Source organism: Schistocerca piceifrons, chromosome X (assembly GCF_021461385.2).
Source record: "Schistocerca piceifrons isolate TAMUIC-IGC-003096 chromosome X, iqSchPice1.1, whole genome shotgun sequence".
Taxonomy (NCBI): Eukaryota; Metazoa; Arthropoda; class Insecta; order Orthoptera; family Acrididae; genus Schistocerca; species Schistocerca piceifrons.
In genome coordinates, this window is record NC_060149.1 from 338995587 (window position 1) to 339016715 (window position 21129).

The 21129-nt window shown below is 39.5% G+C and overlaps 1 protein-coding gene and 1 non-coding gene across 2 annotated transcripts in view; both read left to right on the forward strand.

Moving 5' to 3' along the window:
- Positions 1-21129, forward strand: part of LOC124722893 (rho GTPase-activating protein 100F) — an 800721-nt gene that overhangs the window by 616048 nt on the left and 163544 nt on the right. The window lies entirely within an intron of this gene.
- Positions 14472-14544, forward strand: Trnat-agu. Its single transcript has one exon. It is a non-coding gene; the product is annotated as a tRNA-Thr (tRNA).

Here is a 21129-nt window from a genome sequence, read left to right on the forward strand (position 1 = left end):
ATGGAACCACATAAGTCTGATAATGTGAGTGTAAGTGACTTCCAACTGCTTGCCACATGTATTCTTGCATGGGCTGATGCCACATTCAAACATTCAGTGCAGCCTTCCATTGACCTGATTGACTTTTGTTTGATGGAAAATCATTAGAGGTTTATATTTACTTGTGCTGCAGAACCATGCCATAAGATTTCCATGGTCGCTACTATATCACGGCCAATCAACAGGTTTCTGCTTGCTGATACCTCCCAGATCAATAATGTTGGTGCCTTACAAACACTTCATACCAGTATACAAGTGTGGCAGCAATGCCTTACTCCTCCCATTGCAATGTGTGCTATCACACTGGATATCCAGGGGACAAAACCATTTTTAATCATTGATGGAGCGTGGCCAGCTGAGCCATGCCATAAGATTTCCATGGTCGCTACCATATCACGGCCAATCAACAGGTTTCCGCTTGCTGATACCTCCCAGATCAATAATGTTGGTGCCTTACAAACACTTTCCCAACAGTTACACTGTATAATTGACTCCACCAAATCTTCCACAGTTTTTATCAGATCAACAACATACTTGATTTGTGGTCAGAAAATCAGCTCTTTACTAACAACATTTTCAATGGTGCTGCAAAGTACTTCACTACTTCACTTTACTGTGCCACATAGTCAGTGTGCGATTTGCAGGGGGGATGGGGGGGATCCCACCCCCCCTCCCCTCTGCATCAAACTATCACCTTCTCTGGTTTTAGTTTATGCATCCCAACCTGGGATGTTTATTTCCCAAGCACTGGAGTAAAACTTTACATATAATTTAAATTTGTGGAGCCGAACACTGAAAGTTTACTATTAATATGTTTGCTTATTAATTTTGAAAAAGTGTTATGTAGTAGTTAAGCATTTAAAAACATTTAGAACTAAATGACAAGACGACGCACGCCACATTTCCGTAGCATGCCACAATGTTGCAAGACGTTGCCCCAGCGTAAACGAGGCTTTAGAACCAGGTCTGTATTGTATGGTGGATGTGATGTGTTGCGTGCGAAACTAAAACCTGCAATCAGATCCAAAGGTCGTGGAAAACTGTGAAGAGGTGTCATCCTGCAACAAGGTAACGCTCGCCCACATTCTGCCAAATGGACAGCTGATGCAATAAAGAAGTTGAGATTCGAGGTTCTGGAACATCCACCATACAGTCCAAACCTGGTTCCAAGCGATTTTCACATGTTTGGACCCTTAACGGAAGCACTACAGGGAAGAAAATTTGAAAGTGATGAAGACGTCATTGCTGTGGTGCAAAATTGGTTACAGATGCAACTGATAAACGTATATTCTGATGAAATAAAAAACCTCGTAAAACGTCGGGAAAACTGCATTGAACTCCAGGGAGGTTACGTAGAAAAATAACGCATGTTTCAGTTTTCTATCATGAGAATAAGTACAGCTTTTCACAAATGTGCCTTTACTTTTTGAATTCCCCTCATATACCTGTATGTAGATGATTTTGTAAATAAGCTTTACCTATAATGTACTTTTAAAGATATAAGAAGGGATGGCTTTTCTGATAGTGCATACGCATGAATAGTGAGTTTCGGCATTAACATCTATTTATAAATAACTGTTTAACCATGGGTAACGCCATGGTCCAAGCTAGTAACATATATAATTATACTAACCCCCTAAGACATCCCCCCCCCCACCCCCCACTGGTAAAAGCACAAATCGCACACTGCACATAGGTGACTATACAGCTACCATCAGTGATGTCATTCCCTTCCCACTGCCTTTAAACAAGTATGCAGCAGCCAAGGCTGCACTGCTTCAAAGAATTGGTAAATCACCCAAGTAGCAAATCCAACAGGATATATATTCTATACCCTGACAGTTTTGGCACCACTTACAAACATTGGTGGGCTTATTGTGGACTTATTGTCAAATTGATAAAAATTATTTCCTCAGTGGCAAGATGGCTAAGTGCTGACTATTCACATGCTTTATACTGTGTTTATATAATTTTTAATCTGTATTTTAGCTCATTAATAACTATGGGTGTGATTTACACAAAAACACACATTAGCTACATATGCACACACTATCTATTCAAAAATTGAGAGGGTCTTCAGAAGAAATGTTTCCTTAAATTCAAAGACAAAGACATCAATAAAATAAAGAAAAGATGAAGTAAAGAAAAGCACAGTGCTACAGCACAATAGGGGAGGAAAGGGAACAGTGAGGTGCAAAGACTGAGAATCAATTTACACTTTCCAAAAAAGAAAATGATTAGGATACTATCTTATCATAATGGTGTATAAAGTGCTTAAATATGTGCAGAGTGGCACACTTATATTTTGCAGCATTTTATTACATTTAAAAAGAATAAAAAACTGAAAGTGTGTGATTGTACCTATGAATTTTTACTGGTGGGTAAAGTGAGACAGTGTCTCAAATTTTAGCAATCATCATAAGAGTGATTGTTGTCATTTTATCTTGACTTGTGTTGTGGTAGGGTTTGGCAGTAACAGTATTATACATTTTTTGGTCACTGTTAGAAATATGAGTTACAACAGACATCATAAATTTGTTGTCTAACTCCAAACTTGTGCTGAGAAATGTCAATTTACACTCAGATGACTCTTCTATAATAGTAAAGAGTTTTCTTACAAAATAAATTTTCTTTTTTGCATAAAATTCTATTAAAACAGTATCACCTGACTTGAGTGAGTGATCTGAGTCTTAAAAGTCAACAAGTTTTGATTCTTGAAACACCTGTGGCAAATCATAATTCTCAGCATCAGAAGAATCTTGCAAAATTAATTCTGTTTCACCAAATCACTATCATCATCCAGAAATAATTCTCATTTTGATTTAGATCTCTAAATGCCTTTTGGTTTTTGTCTCATTTGTAATTCATTCCTTCCTGGCATGTCTGTTGCAATCATTGTTCTTTGCGTAGGTCATTGATGAGTGTAATGTTTTCTTGGTTTAGCCTTTGAGGAAGCCTGTATATCTTCTGGAGAGAGGTAAGTCATAGGTATAAATTGTTCTTGTGGTTTTGAAGAACTAGTTGCTGCAGACAATATTTCACCATCAAAATGTGGTGAGTATGACATATCAGTTTCAGGCACAGGGCCTTTGTGAGGTGCAATGTCTGTTTCCAGACTTCCATGACGAGGCCTGTCAGTAACAAAAAATGATAGAAAATCATCCTTACTGAATACATGGCAATCAAATGGAAAAATGCCTGTCTTCTTAAATCCAGCAGTGTTATTAACTGGAGTCATCCCTTAGGGACATGCTGTTTCCACAAAATGATCAGCATTGTAACTTGAAAATGGTTTGCCCAGATGCTACATCAATCATGTATCTAAAGCAGCATCATAAAATATGCAAAATGGTTTCATGATGCTGACTTCAAGAGGCTGTAAATTTATTGGTTCAGTGATGTAGCATCATCATAATCGATTTCATGTTGTCCTTGCACAGATCTCTGGCTTCTTTTGAGAGTTGGCTCTCGTGATTATCCACAAGTAACAAATCTGGATTTGATTTTGAGTTGGCTGAAAACTTGATGAAGTGCTGAATGGACTTCAAAAACATTCTGACTACATCCATCCTCCTTTAGTGGCAAGACCTACTGTGCCAGCAGGTCACCTAATGTCACATGCTTTTCGTAATTCACACATATCGTTGGGAGTGGGGGTGGGGGTAGGCTGTTCCCAAGAGCATTTATGATACAAGCTGTGACCAATGTTCCATGTTATGGACTGATAGTTTTGTTAACCTTTTTCAAACCCATCAAGACCAAAATGTGCTATGACTTGTCCACTGTTGTTCCAGTTGCATCTATATTGAAAATGTGTGATTCAGCAGAAAAAATATGGAAGATATTTGATAACTTTTTTGTCTTATCAAAGAAGTTTGACACACTTAATTTATTAAAACCTATAGTTCTAGGCTAACTGAATTCTTCTACTGTTTGAAGAGAAAGTTGGGGAAATATCTGTCAAAATAGTTGCATCCAGTCAGTGGACACTTCCTAATTTTCAGTCCATGTTTTGGGTACAACAACGTTACTTTTAATATCGAATTCATAAGCTAGGTTATGACAGTCTTTCATAATAAATCCATAAAACATTTTATAGCATACACTTGAATATCACACAAATTAAACTCTAATTCTGATGGGGAAATGCAATTCACCAAATGGGACACATTTTTGAAGCATTATCCACACAATTATTTCTTAACATAGCTACTGACAGTTTGCAAGGATAAGCCAATCTGTTTAGATGCACTCCTGATGCTCTTTTTATTTTCAATCGCCATTGTGATGGCTTCCTTCATTGCAGTTTCTGAAAATCTTCCTATTTTCTTATTACTCATCTTTCTCCTGGGCATTGTACGACCTAAAAGTAGTTTTTTCAGACTAAAAGTACTAAATTCACAAAGTGAGCAAATATTGTCAGGAATAAAGAACAAGTGTTAGGAACAGTGAGACATGTCTCACTGTATCCTCATTATTCATGTCTCACTGTTCCCAATCGCAGACTTTTTTTTTCAAAATGTTTCCTGATAACAACAGCCTACACCAACATTTCTGTGTTCTAGAAAGACAGAACTTTTGAGTGGTAAGTCAAAAGCTTTGTAAATATTTGATGGTCTACCCAGAAACCAGCGACTTAAATACTGTGAAAATTTACTTTTCTTATTTCTGAGCACTAACAATACTGACAATGGAATACAAGAACAACATTCAGGCTGAAACACAGAAAGCCAAGCCATAGATGATAATTGTTAACACAGCCACAGTAGGTACCAATAATGAAACCAAAATTTCAGAGATAAACTCCTCTCACTCATTCACTGTTCCCACTCCTCCCTTACATCTGGGGCTACATGTTATCAGCAAGTACTACATTAAAAAAAACATAAAATGTGATCAGACTATCCTTATCGAATTGAAAGTGAGCACTGTCTTCCTATGACCTCTTCAATTTTTATATAAAACATCATCAAATTGTTTTATGGCCTTATAAGTTGTCCATTTTTATTTCAAAGTCATGTTATATCATCAATAGTGGATTACATTTTTATATGGAGCATTATATCTGTGCCGAGAACAAATTTTTAAAAGAAACTGTGTATAGGATGTGAATGCCCAAATAAAAAAAAATGATGTGCTTGAAAACTAGCAGAATAGGAATAATCTCAGACTATTTGTGTGTGAGAGAGAATGTAGACAAATTAATGATAAATCTTGCTTGAGACAAGCTAGACATGCAGATGACTCTAAATGATATCAATAGAAGTCATAGAGTGAGATGTAGGATGCCAAGCTCTATGAAACTTATAGTCAGATTGGTGGAAGAAGATTCTTGACAATTGCAATAGACATGGCACAGTAGGTTTCTGGAAGTATGTGGCACACAGATGTCTGTGTAGGGATCACAAAAGTCCCATAAATTATGAGCTGGTGGTTTGTGGGCTTGGAGCTGGTGAGTGATAGTGTCCCATAAGTGTACCATCGGGTTCAGATAAGGTAAATTTGGTGGCGAAGACATGAACATGAATTCACTACCACAGTCCTCAAATCACTAGCATGATTCTGGCATTGTGACATAGACACTTGTCCTGTTGGAAGATGTCATCACCATCAGGAAAGGCATCAAGCATGAAGGGAAGCAGGTGATCCACTATAAAGTTCATGTAGTCCACTGTTGACATGGTGCCTTTTATAATTACCACAGATCTCATGGAAGCCCTGGCAAATGTCCTTCATAGCACATTATTGCCCCCAGTGGCCTGTGTTCATGGCAACTGAATGTTCCAGGTAGCAGTTCACCTGAATGACGGAGTTACTGTACTCAACCATCAATCTGGGGAACAAAAAACATGATTAATCTGACAAGGCAACACATTTTCATTGATCCATGGTGCAGTCTCTATGATCGTGTACCCACTGCAATCATGATTGATGATATCACTGAGTCAAAAAGACAACATGGAAGGGTCATCTGCTGTGGAACCCCATGTTTGATAATGTGCACTGAACAGTGTGCTCTGAAACACTTGTGACTGCACCAGTACTCTATTCTCTCATCAGATGTCCTACAATTGCAGTCTATCTTGCCCTACAGAGTGCATAAGTGACACATTCTGCATTGAAGGGTGGATTCCTACACCTCATCATATATGTGTGGTTTCACCACCCTTCGGCCACTTTCCATAGGTGCTCACTACAGCTGCACATGACTAGCTGCCTAGCTTCACCATCTCCAAGATGCTTGTTCCCAGGCACTGGACCACACCAGTCTGCCATATGTCAAAGTTACTTATGTCAGTGTATTTTCCAATCTGTGACCCATATCATTACTAGCATGATTCCCCATAGGTCTCTGCTCTACTTATTTACTTTCCTTACTCTGCCACACGTCTGCAATTTGACTAGGTGGCATTTAGTCTTACAGTGGACTGTGGTCATAATGATTTGGCTTATTAAGTATGTGACAGTGATCTCCATTTATACCAAAATGCAAAGCCAATCAACTTGAATACAGCTATCAAGAGTGACAATGTGAAACATCAGTTTCTCACAGTATGTGAAATGCTCAAATAACTTTCAGGAATGCTGCCAGATGATGTCTTCAGCAACTGCCCAAAGACGTCACCTGGCTGCTTTGTTGTAAGTTATTTGAACAAGAATGTCAGTGCTGACTTCTGTGTGTTATCAAAATTGGCACAGAACGCAGGATTGAAGCTCAGTGCATCCAAAACTCAATCAGTCCCGGTTTGTCATTTTAGATTCAGTTGTCTGAACTATCTGGAATCCCTACCATTTTTAATCTTAAATAGTACAAATATAGACCTAACCCTCAGCAAAAGGTCTAGGAGTAACGGTCAATGAAAACCTCAACTCTGATATGCACGTGGCTGCAGTGGACCAGAAGGCTTCAGAATCTGTTCATTCCCTCCAAAAATACAACAAAAAGGAGTACTTTTTTTGCAGGTGACACTAATATTGTCAACAATCTGAGCATACATACAGAAACAGAAGAAATGGTAAACAAAGTTCTTATAACTGTCATTGACTGGTTTTCTGCAAATGGTCTGACCCATGATTTTAAAATGACACTACATATGCATTTCCGCACATCTAGGGGTACTACACTTGTGATAAATGTAACACATAGTGAGGAAATAATAAATAGGGTGGAAACTTCAAAATTTCATAGGTGTCCATATTGCTGAGAATTTAAACTGGTAAAAGTGCATTTTGGAACTCTTAAGACAACTTAGGTCAGCCACATTTGCTCTTAAAATCATAGCAAATCTTGGGGAGTGACAGATTAGTAAGTAGACACATTTTGCTTATTTTCATTCAATAATGTCACATAGAATAATGTTCTGGAGTAACTCACCTTTAAGAAAGAAAGTGTTCATTGCTCAAAAATTTTCTATTAGAATAATGTGTGGTGCTCACCAATGATCATCTTGTAGACATCTGTTTAAGGTACTGGGAATTCTGATTACTGGTTCACAGTATATTTATTCCGTCATAAAGTTTGTTGTAAATAATCCACTGCAGTTTAAATGGAGCAATGAAGCACATAATTACAATACCAGAAGGAAAAATGACATTCATTACTCCATTTTAAGGTTGTCTTTAGCCCAAAAAGTGGGTGCACAATGCTGCAACTAAAATTTTTGTTTGCTTACCCAGTGATATAAAATATCTGACAGATAGTAATCTAAAATTTGAAAACAAATTGGAAAAGTAGACAACTCCTTCTGTTCCATAGAAGAATTTCTATTACTGTAACATGTAAAAGGTGGTGGGTAGGACTTACTAACTCACAACATCTGTATATCTTTTTTTCTTTTCTGAAAAAATGCTTAGAAATGTTCAGAATGCAACCATATGTACAAATTAATTTTACAAAACTAACTACCTAAAATGCGCTTCCCTTTTGACCTGAAGACACATGTGTATTTCATATTGTTGATTATAGCGACATTATCCTCCAAGATCTTTCTCAGGAAAGCATATAGAACTTGTAACTAGTGATTAATGCTTGCATACAACATATTTCTGACATTCAACTTTTAGATCATATTTCATCATCTTTGCAGCAATCTTAGCTATGTGCAGACAAGGGCAGATACTTCCACACAGTCCATGTCCTCTACCATATTACCTTTGTATCTCTCCTCAACCTTAAAACCCTTGTCTGAACAACTCGGCAGAACCACTCATTCCCATCATAACATTATCCTTTCAGTCCCAACAGTCACTCAGCCATCAACTCTAAGTCCTTTTCAGTAGCAGGATCCAAACTCTGCAATGATCTCCCTGACTGATATTATACCAGAGAGCTGAATAGCATGTCCATTTTTGAGAGAAAGATAGTGACATACCTCCTAAAATAAAAATTTTTGCCTTTGTGCTATGCATATCCCTTACACTATCACAAATAAGTACTCTTCTTTCTCACCAGACCTTCCTTATTTCTCATAGTATTTAGCTGGTGTAGTCTATCTCAAGGTCTGTGCCACATTACTCACTAGGTCAGAATATACCATTTTTTACATCAATAAATAAATTTTTTAGCTGCCACTATCATTATTGTTAGTCTTACTACTATTACTTATTATTGTTATTATTATTATTATTATTATTATTATTACTTGCTGGGGCCATCAAGGGCCACATTAAATCTTTCAAGTCCATATTTCCTTCATTCTTTGTGAGTGGGCAAGCATCCGGTGGGCACTGTGTCTTCTTTTTGGTGGTTCATCTTAGTGTAGCTTGTATGTCACGATCTTCTTGGGAAAGAGGTCCCTGTCACATGTATATGCAGGTTTGATGTGTTGAAGATGGAGGCCTTGTTTGTATTTCTAAACAATGGAACTATGACTTTGTGGTTTGAACAAAATAAGTGGGAGATCTTCTTTGTCAGCTTGTTCCTGCCCATTTGTTTGAGATGACTGTAAAATCATAATCATTTTTTGTGGAATGTGTCAACAGTCTTCTCTATTTTGCCATCAACTTCCTTGTTGAAACTTTCTTGGTGGATGCCATTCTTGTAATTGGGTCCCACGACTACCCTAATGATTCTGCACCATTTTTGCTTTGGTTCTTCGAACAGGCCTGTGTTTGCATTTAGATATAGGATTTCAGCTACAAACATAACTACTGGTCTCAAAATCATTTCATGGTGTATTTTAGTGTTTTGCTAAAGGTATTTTTGTGGTAGATCATCTGTGATGTTTAGTAGGATATTTCAAGTTTACATATTCATTCCTTATCGAGTCTTTACATATTCATTCCTTCAGTGCTTTCTTGTCGAGTCTGTTTTTCGTACTGATCTTAGCTAGGTATTTAAATTTTTGTACTCTGCTGATGTTTCCATATTTTGTCTGGTTTCTTTTTTTTTTTCTCTTTTTTCTCTCTCTCTCTCTTTTTTTTTTTTTTTTTTTTTTTTTTTTTGGGTGGGGGTGGGGGGATCTTTGATGTTAATCATTACTTCTGTTTTGTTTTTTCAAATGATATCTGCAGGCCTGTTTGTTGGGCAGTTTCCTTAACAGTCTGATTTAGATCCTAATAGTTTCTATGTCAGTTGAAATATTTCTTATATCATTGGTAAAAGCTAGACAGTCTGCCCTGATTCCCAAGGATTTAGTTCCCATTCACTTTGTTCTATAGTCAGTTTCTATCAATCTCGTTCACCAGATTCTAATAATTTTTCTCAAGAACACTTGAAAAGCATTGGAGAAACCCCCTCGCCTTATCTGACTGTTGTCTTGACCTCAGAGGTATCTGAGAGGAATCCTACGAACTCGATTGTTAAGTTTGTATCCATCAGTGTGGCTTTAACTAATGCCAGAAATTTAAAGACAAACTCAGATTCATTAAGGGTGTGTAACAGGACTTAACGGGCTATTGAATTGTAGGCTTTCTCAAAGTCTGCAAAGACAGTCACATACTGTTTAAATCTTAAAATATGTCATCTTATGATGCTTTTGAGTTTGTGGATATGTTTGACTGTTGAATGACCTTTACTGAAACCCACTTGCTATTCTATTATCTGATGCCTGACTAGGGCCTCTAAACACTCAGGGATGGAAAATGAGAGAATTTTATTGGTTACTGGTAGTAGAGATATTCCTCTGTACATGTTGATGTTTTTCATTGTTGTGGATGGATTAGGGCTGGTTTCCAGTTTTTGGGTAGGTTTTTCTCAATCCATTTTTTTTTTTAAATTGGTGTTGCAATATTTCAACTGATTCCTCTGGGCTATATTTCCACAATCCTGCAATAGCGGAGTCTTCTCCAGGTGATTTGATATTTTTAAGATGGGTGATGTGGCACTTGATTTCATCTTTGTCAAGTTGTCTGGACTCTGGCCACTGGAGAATGGATTCATTGGCATCTATTGGGCTTTAAGGGAAATCACAATTAAGTAGTTTCTTAAAGTAATCTGCTAGAATGTTACAATTATCACTACTACCACTATTATTATTACTATAATGACCCAAGGCTGGGGGTCACATTGTGATCAGGAGGACAAGCAAAGAGTGAGGGAGAGTGGTCCAGTACATGCATGGAGTCATCAGTGAAACAGCATTATCTGTAATAACATTTAGTGGTTGAACAGATTTTACAAAGGTGTAGTTGTCTTTGGAGCTGCAGGCAGCATTGAGGTGCAGATGCATGTGCCATGAAGGAATGCTGAAGCCTCAACAGCAGGTCATGATGGCACCACCGCAGGTCAGTGCCAGACTTTCGACTGTGATCTGGATGCTGATTGTCATGAAGACTAGACCCAGGACACACACCAGGAATTGAACAAGTTGACAGAAGATGCTCATGAGTTGGTCAGGTGGCAGTGTGGATGCACTTTGCCTGGTTGGTGTGAAGATGGCAAAGATGGCAGCTTGCAGTTTGTCCATGATGACTCAGTAGTGGAGGAGGGCTGGCTGCTCACCAGTATTCTCATACATCATTTCCCAGTAGGCAGCAGTGGCAGAATTTTGTTATTTATTTAGCATATGGCTAATACAGACATATCATGAAATTAAATTACATATACATATGTACATATTGACACACAAGAAACTTAAGTTTGTCTTTACAACTGAATATCCAGTCCTTCAATCCAGCGCACTGCATCTGGAGTTGCTAGCAGGAAGTCCTCTTTGGCGCCGTGATAGGCTCAAATCCTGCATTCACTGACAATGTGGTGAACAGTCTGGTATGGAGCCCCGCAGTCACAGGCTGGATCAGGCAGCTTCTTCCACTTAAAGAGAGCATCCCTGCATCGGCCATGGCCAGTATGGATTCTGTTGAGAGTAGTCCAGGTCTTGCGTGGTAGGTCGAATCCACTTGGAAGTTTAGCACCTGAGAAGATGTTATGCAGGTGCACATCTGTCACTGCTTTGCACCGACCTTTCCATTCTTCAAGAGGTTTGAAATCCTTAGCAACCATGTCAGCAGCATCGCGCAGAGTTGGGTGACGTGATTCAGTCTCTTATGATTTAAAAGTGGTAGGTCGCTATGCACGGGTAGGTTAGAGTTCCTGGAGATCTTGTGGAATTCTCTCATAAGAGCAGTACATCTACGTAGGTCAGGAGGCATTATACCAGTTAACAGTGGAAGCCAGTAAACTGGAGTAGATTTGATTGCGCCAGGTATTATGCACATTGTCGTATTCAGCTGGGTATCAACAAGCCTTGTATGATGACTGTTCATCCAAACAGGTGCACAATACTCAGCACTTGAGTACACCAAGCCCAGAACTGAAGATTGCAGGGTGGTTGCTGAAGATCTCCAGGTAGTTCTGCATAGCTTATGGAGGATGTTGTTTCGATTCCTCAAATTTTGAGCTAAGTTAAGAAGTTGTTGTTTGAAGCATAGTGTATGATCCAGGATGACACCAAGATATTTTGGGTTCCAATTACGATGAATAACTCTGCCTCTGAAACTTACTTCCAGTTTTACATTCACCAACTGGTTATTTAGATGGAAGCAACACACTTCTGTTTTACTCACACTGGGTAGGAGTCTCCAGATTTTGAAATAATTATCTAATGCAGACAGGCCATTGGCTAGAATCTCTTCTGTTGTCTTCATTTCCTGGTGTTTTACAACTAGAGCCAGGTCATCGGCATAGCAGTATTTTCTGGACAAAGTGTCAGGTAGATGAGATAGATATAGGTTGAACAGTAAGGGTGAGAGAACTGATTCTTGAGGAAATCCGTTGTTCAGCTTCCTCTCCATACTTATGTTGCTTCCAGTGATTATCTGGAACTTCCAATCACTTAGCATGCTGTTAATCAGTTGAGCCATTGTTCTGCTGGGTATGATGAGGTGAAATTTGTAGATAAGGCCTTCCTGCCACACAGTGTCGAAGGCAGCAGTTAGCTCAACAAATGCCACAGATGTTTTCTGCTTCATTTGGTATCCTGACTCTGTGAAGGATGTGAGAGACAATACTTGGTCGCAGCAGCTACGCCCTGGTCTGAAGCCTGCCTGATCAACTGGAATGTTCTCTAGGATAGCACTGCTTATTCTGTTATATATTAGCCTTTCAAAAAGCTTGTAGCAGCAGCTGAGTAGGGAAATGGGGCGATAGCTTTCTACCTTGTTGCTGGGTTTGCCAGGTTTCAGAACAAATATTATCTTCACCTTTTTAAACTCCAGTCAGCAGGATGTCAGTGAAGAATTCTGCCACCCATTTCTTAGCTTTTCCTCCCATATGGATCAGGAATTCTGGATGGATACCATCGAACCCAGGCACCTTAACAGGTTTGGGGTCCTTCAGTCCAGAGTCAATGTCTGAAACTGTGAAGGGGTGGGTATACTCAGATGAGGGAGATGCCTTCTTTTTCAGGTCACGAAGCTGTCATCTGAAATGTCTTGTATGTTTCTTGTAGGGAGGTACTCTTGAGGTAGTAATGATGTGGGAAGCAATTTGGTCTGGTGTTACTTTGGAATTTTTTTCTGTATGTTGGTGCACTTCCTCTCAGTTTTCTCAGAAGACTCCATGCTTTCCTGCTCGAGTGGGTAAAGTCCATATTTTCGACTGTTTCTGCCCATTTCTGCCTCTGAGACATGTCCAAGCTGGACAATAGTTCCATAGCTATCTCTGGGTCACCACTTTGCTGGAACTGTTGGTACAGTGTTTCACTTTCATCATTCCATCCTGGAACATATTCTTTTCGGTATCCTCTTGGCATACACTTTTTAGCTGTTGCTGTTACTGCACCAATGAAGCGTTGACAGTTATTATGTGATGGAGGTATCCATCGAATGGTCTTATCCAGTTCCGTTGAAAACTTCATCCAGTCAGCTTTCTGGATATTCCATCGAGCATGCGGAGTTGATCGTATGACAGGAACCGTGCAGCCAATTTTTATTATTACTGGTCTGTGTTGGCTGGGAGGAAAGGCATCTATCACTTTCCTTGTGGTGTTGATGGGAAAGCCAGTTTTGTTGCACCTAACAAAGCATAAGTCAGGATTTGAATCCTTGTCCCAAGCAGCTGACCTGAAAGTGCCTTGATCTTTGGCATCAAGCACTAGATGAAGATTATTCTCTTCGACCCATTCTGCAAGCATGCTCCCATTTTCATCATTTTTAGAGTACTTCCAAAGTTTGTGGTAACTATTGAAGTCTCCTATGTAAATTGCAGTATGTTCTGCTGTGTGTAGGACAAAATCGGGCCATGTTGTTTTGGGTGGTTTGTAAACATTTGTAATAGTAATGCTGTGCAATTGTATGACAACTGTATGTATATCTGCCTCCACAGTGGCAGACTAAGGCTGTGGTATGCATCAGATTGGGCAGCTCTCAGTATTGAAGTCAGCAAGCAAGTAGCAGGCTGGCCGTCATTGATCAGCTTGTTACAGTTTCAATGAAATTCTACAGACTGTCATTCTCTCTGTTTCTAGGAACACAGACAGAATGGCAGCTTGACATAATATGTTCTGGAGCTCCAAAAGCCCGTTTGTTTAATGGGTTAAGATTGTGTCTATGACCTATTGGCTATGGTTATATGAGTGCATTTGACCCCATTGGGGGATTTCAGTAATGATTATGGATCACTGAGCTTGGGCATTTTGTCTATGTTTGACTTTGTAGCAGCACTTGCTCAGTGAAGTTGCATAGTGTTACCTCACAATGTCTTGTTAAGTGGCACAGTGGTGCTTGCATTTCTATGTATCCTGTTTTGAGGTCTGTTGCATCAACAGTATGCTGTGTTGACATAATGATTGGCGCACCACAGCACTAACTTATTCTGTTTCAAGCTCGCATTTTATGCATCCCCAAAAAAATTATTGTACTGTGCAACATTCCTCCCCTGTTTCAAAAAAATTCATCCCAAATTTTGTCTCTGCTTAGTGTATGGATAAGTTGAGAATTTGGATCTGATGGGAAGTGTGCTACAGTAGTTTGTGCAGTGTGATGGCCACTTTGTCTGGATGGCTCAGTGGTCAGAGCATCTGCCTAGTAAGCAGGAGACATGGGTTTGAATCCCAGTCTGGCACAAATTTTCAACTTTTCCCACTGATTCAAATCAGTGCCCACTCACAGCCAATGTCTAAAATTCCTTTGTGTCTTAATTCATAATGGCTGCTGGATCACTGGCTTCTGTTCTTTCAGACATGTCCAAAAGAACAGACACCACATATACAATTAAGGCAAGGATTGCCAGTGATCTCTTCAGTGCAGATGGACACTAGGCTCAAACTCTTAGGGGAATTGGTGAAATGCTGTGAGTAATCGAGATAATGGACAAGGGGCACTACATTCATAGTCTGTGGATAAGTCAAAAATTAGGGTCTGACAGGAGCATGCTAGGGTAGTCTGTTCAGTTGTGATGATCACTGTGACCGAATGGCTCAATGGTCAGAGCATTTGCCTAGTAAGTAGGAGACCCAGGTTTAAATCCTGATCCAGCACAGGTTTTCAATATTTCCCTTTGATCTAAATTAATACTTGCAGCTAATGTCTGTAATTCCATTATGTATGTGGCGAAACTGTTTCATCAAGTGTGTCACAAAATTTGTGCCCTGATCCATAATTTAGATGTCAGCTACACCAAATTTAAGTATACTGTTGTTAACTAAAGCCTAGGAAACTGTGCTAGTCTGCTGGTCAGGAACAGCCACCATAGCTCAGAACCTTGAAAAATGATCTGTGATTGTCAGTATAGATTTATTTCCAGTGGATGTGCTATTAAAAGGTCCTAAAATATCAAGTAAAACCACTTGAAAGAATTTAAATGCCTGTGGTAGTCTTTGCAAAGGGATTTTCTAATGACAGGGATCAACTCTTTGTGCACAAGGCAAATGGTCTTTTATGTATTGCTCAACATCACGTTTTCTTATTTGCCACCAAAATCTTTCCACTACACATCTGTCTTTTGTTCAGCAGCCTGCATGACCTGACAACTAATGGTCACGTGTTTGATGCAGCATGTTGTTCTTGAACAGTGCCAGAACTACTACGCACAGTCTGCATTTTGTCAATATGTAGAGCAAGCTCACATGCATTACAAACTGTGGTTGTGACCCAAATTCCTGACAGTCTTTGTCAGCCACTTGTGCTCTCTGCCACTTTGTTAAACTTTTGTCTAGCACATTTAGCACTGCAACTTTCCTACTTAGCACATTCGAATTTGTGTGTTACTTACGTGGTGTGTGGTACACTTCATAATCAGACTCGCTGAGTTTGAGTGCCTATCTTTTTAACCTACTCAACAGTTCTTTAAGCTTCAACAGTCATTTTTATGAAGCATGGTCTCTTAAACTTACATCCATATGAATAGTAATAAAAATATGCTATCCCACATATCACCGTCAACATCGCTTTTTCCTTAGTGAAGTAATTACATTCAGCTTTGTTCATTTGCCTTGACCCTCATGCTACTGTTCCTGACCACTGATCTTCTGGTTCAAAGTACAACCAAATGCCCCATTGCTGATGTCACAGGAGAGGATAAATTCCTTCTGAAAATCAGGAAAGACCAGTAAAAGGTCAGACACAAATGCTGTTTCAGTGCCTCAAACACTGCTTGAAATTCTGCTGACCACTGGAATTTCATGCATTTCCTCAACAATTGATCCAAGGGTTCTGTAGTCTGTGTAAAATTTTTTACACATTTGCAATAACAGTAGTATAAATACAGGACTGATAGTAGTCATTTTCTTGTTTGTGGCACATTGAAGTTCGAGATTGTCTCTGTTAGTTCAAGATCAGTTTGAACACCTTTCCTGCTAATTACATGTCCAAGATAATTTACCTGTGTTTGCACAAAATGGCTCTTGTCTATGATAATCATGTGTAGATTGTAGCCTGCCAAATATGTCTTCCATGCATTTCACATACTCAGGCATATCCTTCAAAAATATGATGATATTTTCGAAATATAATGTGCAAGTTTTTGGCTTTCACCCATTGTAGAACACCATCCAACAACCTTTGGAATATGGCAGGTGCACTTTTCAGCCCTAATGGCATCCGTTTATACTGTTAATGTCTCCGCTGTTCTGTCAAATCAGTCTTTGCTCTATCCTCTCGAACTACCTCCAGCTGGTGCTGCCTGCTTCTCACAAGTAAACCGTCTCTTATTTGATACCAGTTTGCTGGAAACCCATACATTTTCTGAAAGCTTATGTCATTAGTAGAAAAACTGTGGAATCTTAGGGGCAGAGGGACAAGCATTTAGGACCTATTGGACCCACAAAGTATCTTTAAAGTGTTGGAAACATGACATCAAAAGTCACTAAAATGCATGTTTCATGTATTTATATCAACTAATAATATGGTAAGAAGTTAGAGATCTCAACATAAAGGAAGAAACAACTCATTGGAAAGAAACAATATACACTGGGATGCTGAAAATGTGACTATTACAAGACACAATCAAGGTGCAATTCAGCAAATGAACAGTGAGACAAGCAGAAGGACAGTTCATAATGAGCACATTTTAGAAAAGCAGTAGTCTCACACTTTGCACACTCACCATTTGTCTGTGAATTGAAGGAGTAATCCAGTGGTGCAATCAACATGCCAGATACCTCATTCAAGTATCTGCCATTACAAAAAGCATACTTAATAAAGTTCTTGGAACAAAGAGTGCTGAACTGATACATGCAAAAGGACTGCAAGGCCAGAAAACTGTCATGATGCCAAATGTGCTACTGTGCCTTGATAATGATTATGTCCATTAGGTAAGGAACAAAAGATTTGTGGTGTCTGAAAAAGGAATATCCAGAGCCCAGATCCTTCCTGTACATCCTTGTGGTACCAGTCTTTTTTGCAGGACTTTACCATCAGTTACTTCAGAAGCAAACTACATGTGATCTTTTTTTAGAACACTATCAAGCCACTAAAAGCAGAATTTTCTTCCTGTTATCAGGTGTACCTGGCCAAAATAAGTCATGATAGAACAGTTTGAGATCTGCTTTTGATGTGCTCACTGGTTTTCCAGCATATGATCTTATATATCGAGGATCTACTGGCTTTGACAGTCAGAATTTTCCAGATGGCTCAGATACAAGCACATACATTGGCTGCAATATTTTGCCTTCCATTGAGACCACAGGCATAATCATTAAACTGTGCTGTGTTGCAGAGACTGATCCAACAACAGTGTGAACAACTGTTGTTCCTCTGGTTGTCAGGATTTGATGACTGTGTAACTCTTTGTCAAATCTGCTCTGATCAGCATTGAAGACGTGTGTCAGTGGGAAGTTCTCTGTAACGATGATGTTGCGAATCTTCACAACAAAATCATTGCATGCCTGTGACAAATGTTCCTCCTTATCCTGCCAACCCTGCTGACTGTGTGGGTTATTGCTCTGTCAACAATGTTATTCTGCTTCTTGAAGCAATATACCCAGGAATCAAAAGCTTTAAAATCAGTTGCATTTTGCAGATCCACCACTATCCACATTTGCAACATCTGGTCATGAATAATTGCTCCTTCTGTTTCCTTCTCTTTTAATTTCCGCAGGACAGCCTGACTGATTTTTTGGAAGGATGGAGTATTCATTTTTTTGCCCCACCAGGTTACCCGAGAGAGCCAATGCACTGCTTCCTGGACTCAGGTAGACACACCAGTCTGGATGTAGTTTTTAGGTGGTTCTCCACATCCCAATAGGTGAATACCAGGCTGGTCCCCATGTCCCACCTCAGTTGCACGACTCGCAGACATTTGAAAAATGTTTGCACTATTTCATGATTTACATTAGACGCAAACAGCTGGGGCACACTGATTCCATCCTGGGGGGTGTCAGGTGGCGACAGGAAGGGCATCCATCCACCCCTTCAATTAACCATGCCAAATCTGATCGTAAACATGCCGACCCTGCAAAAATTGTGGAACAGAGGCACAAGCGAAAGAAGAAGAAGAAGAAGAAGAAGAAGAAGAAGAAGAAGAAGATGGAGTATTCATTTTTTTCTCCAAATTGTACAGAATGTTCATTTTCTTAATTTTCTTGAACTGATTCATTACTGATGTATGCAACAGACATTTTGTCTGAGTATCTGTTGGACCACCATGTTTTTGTCTTTTGGGTGAAGACACATACTCAGATGCCAATGAACTCGAAGTAGAGGGAGGCGACTGTTGTGACGAGCATTGCTGTTCCTTATGGACACCATCATCTCCGAAGTCCATTTGCTCATCCCATCCTTCTCCATTGCCTCCAGCAAATCCTAACATGCAGATCTCCTCCACTATCTCCATATCATTTTACAGGAGAGTAGTTATGTGTTTTATCATCTCCAATACCTGGATGTTTGGAGACCGATTCCTTGTTCTGAATTGGGAGACCAAGGCAGTCACAATGATCCATCTGCAATGTAAGAAGTACTGTTAGTACTTGACAGCAACATATGGGAACATACAAGAAATAGAGACATCATGATAGGAATATGTCCATCTATACACACTTAACTGATACTTTGTGGGTCCTATAGCTCCTAAATGCTTTTCTCTCTGCCCCTAATATTTCACAGTGTTTCTACTTGTGACATAGGCTTTCAGAAAATATATGGGTTTCCAGCAAACCAGTATCAAAGAAGAGATGGTTTACATGTCTCATCCATTATTGTAAAATACTGGCACTGCTCTAGGTTGTCCAATGTTTCCATACTATTGGGAACTGGATATACATCTGTCATATTCTTTGCATTTAGTTAGTGGTAACTGCAATACTTCCTGCTACCATCTGTTAATTTTTTTGGCATGATGACAACATCTGCACCACATGGGCTACCACTGTACTCTATAATACCTTCCGCTAACTGCTGATCTATAAACTTATCCATTATGGGTTGAATATGCCTCACTATGTGGTGCAGCTTCCTATAAACCAGTGCATTGTTATGTGTAGGTATACAGTGCTTGGCAACTGGCATTGTTGGAACAGGTCCCTTTGTGTTAAATAAATCCTCAAACAATAGTAACTAAACTTCCATTGCCTGCTAATTGCTGCCTTGCAAGTGACCCACCTTTTCTTGAAATGCTGCTGTATCAACATTTTGCTTGTGGCTCTGGTGATCATCTGATCCATCAATATCTTCCTTATTTGTTATCTTTAATGTGAAAATTATTAGGCCCTTCAGTAGACTAACCATGTCCATACTGATGCTACCCAAGCTTACAGGAATCACAAACTCACCATTAATATTACTTATGCATGCTACACTTCTATGCACAAAGCAGTGCATTCTATCTAAGTCTTCATTTCCCTTTAGTGGCTCTGCCACATATAATGCCACTCATGGCAAATTGGTATCAACAGAAACTCATACTAACTTCCCCATACCTGCTGGTATTTTATCATGAGAGCCAATCTTTAGTGCATGCAATTGCAGTTTAGTTGGCAACTCCATCCTGAAGGGTGCACCTTGCAACATTGTCTCACTTGCAGTTGTATCCCACAATGAAAAAAAAAATTCCCACTGAGTTCTACTGTATACTGCAAAAGATCAATTTTGGCATAATGTCTGTCAAGAAAATTTAGCCCAAGAACTACTGAGTACCCTTCACCTACATATGGTAACATTTCCATATACTCCCAGAAGTCCCTAATTTCGCTAGTGTAACTGAGGAACATCACACTCAATTACTCTAAACTGTAATTGTTGGGAACCCAGAAGGATGGTGTAGGTTATCTTCAATCAGAAAGACTCCCAGCAATTAGTAATAAAATGATATTTATTAAATATGAAGAAATACTCAACTTAAATGTTGCTTCTTCTTGTGAAATGTCCAGCACAGTTAGAGATTTGAAATTATTGCAAGTCCTCTAAGATATTAAAGTTCTGTCACTGTGCCTCTGAGTGATGCCTTCACAGTGTCCAGAGCTGACCTACAATGCCTAAGGAGCCTAAATCTCAGAGATGATGAAAGAACACTGCAGCTTGTAGACTTGGCAGTAACTGGAGACTGTACACCACTCAGCACACTGAAGGGAACAGTCCACCATAGCGCAATGCTCTGGTATTTAATGGGACATCAACCAGTTGCTATCCACACATGTGATGCCCATGGGTGGGCAGCTGCAGCCCCTGTTGGACCTCAGTGTGGTTCGTACTGCCAACCCATACAGCTGCTGCACTATGAGTGTTTTGTGCACAGATTATCAAATCTGGTGTGGTACCCTCCGGAGTCACGAGTACTGTGATCACAGTTATCACCCATTCCACACAATTTATAATGTGGAGGATCCATTCTCCTCCTGTGTTTGAGGACCAGACTGATGATGTTCTTTGCCTTTTACGCAACATGACAAGCAACATTCCATCTGTGCATCTATTTGTGCAATTTTATGTCCTATTGAGAATGCTTTCCAATGGTCAAAGCACTCCTGTTTGTGTTTAATGACTGCTTCTGTTGCAATTGCTTTCCCTTTCTATTCTTCCCACAATCCTGTGCTCAAGTGTCCAGTTTGGCCACCCTTATAAACGTTCAAGTTACTGACACTACTTCTGTATGTGACCTTCACATCTGCACCTATAACATTACACCTCCACAGAAAAACACAGTGGCCCAACATCAACTGCTTCTAGTTGCACCATGACCTCAAGACACTCAGCTAAATCCCCAGAATTTTCCAT